The sequence below is a fragment of the Oncorhynchus gorbuscha genome, linkage group LG22 (genome assembly GCF_021184085.1).
Source record: "Oncorhynchus gorbuscha isolate QuinsamMale2020 ecotype Even-year linkage group LG22, OgorEven_v1.0, whole genome shotgun sequence".
In the NCBI taxonomy this organism is placed as follows: domain Eukaryota; kingdom Metazoa; phylum Chordata; class Actinopteri; order Salmoniformes; family Salmonidae; genus Oncorhynchus; species Oncorhynchus gorbuscha.
The window spans coordinates 47,451,739-47,456,738 of record NC_060194.1 but is presented as its reverse complement, the minus strand read 5'-3'; the positions used below and the strand labels follow the sequence as shown (position 1 = coordinate 47,456,738).

Below are 5,000 nucleotides of genomic sequence, written 5' to 3'. Positions count from 1 at the left end.
ATACCAACCACTCTGATCTGATACCAACCGCTCTGCTCTGATACCAAGCGCTCTGCTCTGATCTGATACCAACCGCTCTGCTCTGATACCAACCACTCTGCTCTGATCTGATACCAACCGCTCTGCTCTGATCTGATACCAACCACTCTGCTCTGCTCTGATACCAACTGCTCTGCTCTGCTCTGATACCAACCGCTCTGCTCTGATCTGATACCAACCGCTCTGCTCTGATACCAACCGCTCTGCTCTGATCTGATACCAACCGCTCTGCTCTGATACCAACCGCTCTGCTCTGCTCTGATACCAACCGCTCTGCTCTGCTCTGATACCAACCACTCTGCTCTGCTCTGATACCAACCGCTCTGCTCTGATCTGATACCAACCGCTCTGCTCTGCTCTGATACCAACCGCTCTGCTCTGCTCTGATACCAACCGCTCTGATCTGATACCAACCGCTCTGCTCTGATCTGATACCAACCGCTCTGCTCTGATACCAACCGCTCTGATCTGATACCAACCACTCTGATCTGATACCAACCACTCTGCTCTGATCTGATACCAACCACTCTGATCTGATACCAACCGCTCTGCTCTGATACCAAGCGCTCTGCTCTGATCTGATACCAACCGCTCTGCTCTGATACCAACCACTCTGCTCTGATCTGATACCAACCGCTCTGCTCTGATCTGATACCAACCGCTCTGCTCTGCTCTGATACCAACCACTCTGCTCTGCTCTGATACCAACCACTCTGCTCTGCTCTGATACCAACCACTCTGCTCTGCTCTGATACCAACTGCTCTGCTCTGCTCTGATACCAACCACTCTGCTCTGCTCTGATACCAACCTCTCTGCTCTGCTCTGATACCAACCGCTCTGATCTGATACCAACCTCTCTGCTCTGATCTGATACCAACCGCTCTGCTCTGATCTGATACCAACCGCTCTGATCTGATACCAACCTCTCTGCTCTGATCTGATACCAACCGCTCTGCTCTGATCTGATACCAACCGCTCTGCCCTGATCTGATACCAAGCGCTCTGCTCTGATACCAACCTCTCTGCTCTGATACCAACCTCTGCTCTGATACCAACCGTTCTGATCTGATACCAACCACTCTGATCTGATACCAACCTCTCTGCTCTGATCTGATACCAACCGCTCTGCTCTGATACCAACCGCTCTGCCCTGATCTGATACCAACCGCTCTGCTCTGATACCAACCACTCTGCTCTGATCTGATACCAACCGCTCTGCTCAGCTACCAACCACTCTGATCTGATACCAACCGCTCTGCTTTGATCTGATACCAACCGCTCTGCTCAGCTACCAACCACTCTGATCTGATACCAACCACTCTGCTCTGATACCAACCGCTCTGCTCAGCTACCAACCACTCTGATCTGATACCAACCGCTCTGCTCTGATCTGATACCAACCGCTCTGCTCAGCTACCAACCACTCTGATCTGATACCAACCACTCTGCTCTGATCTGATACCAACCACTCTGCTCAGCTACCAACCGCTCTGCTCAGCTACCAACCACTCTGATCTGATACCAACCGCTCTGCTTGGTATTGCTGTCACTTATCTCTCTATTGCTCTCTTACCAATTCAATATAAACTGCCTAGCTCCCTGCAGGAGGTCTCAGAGAAAGTGTATGCGTGTGTGTGTGTGTGTGTGTGTTTAAGCCGTGTGTGTGTGTGTGTGTCTGTGTGTGTGGCGGTGTTTAAGCTCTGTATGCCTGTGAGGTCTAGAGAGAGTGAGCATATTTGTTTGCTTCCTCTACTACACATCAGCACTAGGCAGTGATAGCAGAGAGCGATCCCATCGAGGTAATGACATGGTTTTTACACTTATCATTTTCATATCTATACAGAGGCCAAACCCCTAATGATAGCTTTAGATAACCAACAATCGATCATTTACCTCTAGAGGGAGACATTACGAGAGGGAGAGAAGGGAGGGGGAGAGATAGAGAACGAGAGGTTGAAAGGAGTTGCGTGTAGTGATGGGGAGTGGGAGAGAGAGAGAGAGGAAAAAAAAGAGAGAGAGGGGAAGAGAAAGAGGGATGAAGGGATGTCGATGGAGAGAGAAGGAGAAGACAAGGAAGGAGATATATATATCTCCTTCCTTGACTTCTCCTTCTCTCTCCATAAATATATATTTATATATATATATCTATATAGATCAATATAGATATATATAGAGAGAGAGATTGAGAGAGAGAGAGAGACAGAGAGAGAGAGAGAGACAGAGAGAGAGAGAGAGAGAGACAGAGAGACAGAGACAGAGAGAGACAGAGAGAGAGAGACGGAGAGACAAAGAGAGAGAGACAGAGAGAAAGAGAGATGTACACAGTGAAGGATTCTGACGACGTTGCAACAACTTAAACAAGAAGGTTAGTCCTTGGGCTTGACACATACACACTGATTATAACTAATACAGCTGTCACCCACACAGGCCTACACAACACGCACACGCACACACACGCACACGCACACGCACACACACACACACACACACACACACACACACACACACACACACACACACACACACACACACACACACACACACACACACACACACACACACACACACACACACACACACACACACACAGAATGCCAGAACACACACATAGAGGTGTTGCAGTCTGGATAATCAAAATGATGTATTGAGTGATGGTAAGGTTCCTCTCCCTCTATCAAGCCTTCCTTCATGGGGCCTTTGATGAATGAATGTACCATGATGGCTCTGAGGTTGATAGGTGGCCTGGTGAGTGCCTGTATAGAAAACATTTCACACGGGATCAGTTGCGCTCTGGCCTGCCATGTTGTTTTAATGAACACCCTTAACACTGTCTGGAGACAGACAGAAAGGTCCCCTCCAGAGTTAGAGGCTCCACTCTTTCTTCCTCTTATTAAAATGTTTTCTATTTACTCTGTGGTAGTTTGTGTTTAAAAAAGAAAAAAAAAACTTGTGGAAAATCACTGGGTTGTTCACCCATCAATCTCGAATAGTGTCATTTTACCAGGGCCAACTACAGCAGTGTCTCCCTGGGGGGGGTCGAGGGTGAAGAGCCAACTAAAGGAGTGTCTCCCTGGGGGGGCCGAGGGTGAAGGGCCAACTAAAGCAGTGTCTCCCTGGGGGGGCGAGGTGAAGAGCCAACTAAAGGAGTGTCTCCCTGGGGGGGTCGAGGTGAAGAGCCAACTAAAGGAGTGTCTCCCTGGGGGGGGTCGAGGGTGAAGAGCCAACTAAAGTGTCTCCCTGGGGGGGCCGAGGGTGAAGAGCCAACTAAAGGAGTGTCTCCCTGGGGGGGGCGAGGGTGAAGAGCCAACTAAAGGAGTGTCTCCCTGGGGGGGGTCGAGGGTGAAGGGCCAACTAAAAGCAGTGTCTCCCTGGGGGGGGTCGAGGGTGAAGGGCCAACTAAAGCAGTGTCTCCTGGGGGGCTTCGAGGGTAAAGAGCCAACTACAGGAGTGTCTCCCTGGGGGGCCGGGGGTCGAGGGTGAAGAGCCAACTACAGGAGTGTCTCCCTGAGGGGCGGGGGGGTCGAGGGGAAGAGCCAACCAAGGGAGTGTCTCCCTGGGGGGTGAAGAGCCAACTAATTACTCCCACTATCACTGGGATAAAAACAAATAGACATAGCCAGATGACGGGGAGAGACAAAGACAAAGAGCGAATGAGAGGAGGAGAGGAGGGGAGGAGGAGAGGAGGGGGAGGAGGAGAGGAGGAGAGGAGGAGAGGAGGAGGAGGACAGGAGGAGAGGAGGAGAGGAGGGGAGGAGGGGAGGAGGAGAGGAGGAGAGAGGAGGAGAGAATGAGAGGAGGAGAGGAGGAGAGGAGGAGGAGAGGAGAGAATAAGAGGAGGAGAGGAGGAGAGGGGAGGGGAGGAGGAGAGGAGGAGAGGAGGAGAGGAGGAGGAGAGAATGAGAGGAGGAGAGGAGGAGAGGAGGGGAGAGAGGAGAGGAGGGGAGGGAGGGAGGAGAGGAGGAGAGAATGAGAGGAGGAGGAGGGAGGAGGAGGAGAGGAGGAGAGGAGGAGGAGAGAATGAGAGGAGGAGAGGAGAAGAGAGGGGAGGAGGAGAGGAGGAGAGGAGGAGAGGAGGACAGGAGGAGAGAAAGAGCCAAGGAGGGAGGAGAGAATGAGAGGAGGAGAGAATGAGAGGAGGAGAGGAGGAGAGGAGGAGAGGAGGAGAGGAGGAGGAGGAGAGAATGAGAGGAGGAGAGGAGGGGAGGAGGAGAGAATGAGAGGAGGAGAGGAGGAGGGAGGAGAGGAGGAGAGGGAGGAGAGAGAGGAGAGGAGGAGAGAGAAAGAGCGTAAGGAAGGGAGGAGAGAATGAGAGGAGGAGAGAATGAGAGTGGAGGAGAGGAGGAGAGGAGGAGGAGAGAATGAGAGGAGGAGAGAGAGAGAGGGAGGAGAGAGGAGAGAGGAGGGGAGAGGAGGAGAGGAGGAGAGGAGGAGGAGAGGAGGACAGGAGGAGAGGAGGAGAGGGAGGAGAGGAGGAAGGAGAGAGGAGGAGAGCAAGGGAGAGGAGGGAGAGGAGGAGCGAAGGAGAGGAGGAGAGAGTCGTGTCAGGCTGGTCGGTGGAAAATCGATCTTTAATTTAGTTTCAGCAATACACTGTGTGGTGATTGGTGATTAGGGTCAGGGTGAGACGACCACCCTGTGCTCTGTCTTCTGCTGCTCTGACACCAGAAACACAATAGGGAAGGGCATTGAATAGTATAGTATCTATAATCCTACACCCATCCTACACCCACAGTGTGCTACAGTGCCTAACTTATCTTAACCATTTTAATTTTTATTCAACCTTTATTTAACTAGGCAAGTCGGTTAAGAACAAATTCTTATTTACGATGACGGCCTACAGATAACAAATATATCAACTGGTTATATTATAACAAATCCTAATTGCTAAATTGTCCCATATACTGTATACTCACTCAGTCAATCAAAAGAGTAAAGTAAGATACATTTAATGAAACCGTGA

The 5,000-nt window shown here is 50.9% G+C and overlaps 1 protein-coding gene across 1 annotated transcript in view; it reads right to left on the bottom strand.

Annotated features, from left to right (window-relative positions):
* LOC124009457 (receptor-type tyrosine-protein phosphatase mu-like) overlaps positions 1-5,000 on the bottom strand; it is a 234,387-nt gene that overhangs the window by 83,829 nt on the left and 145,558 nt on the right. The window lies entirely within an intron of this gene.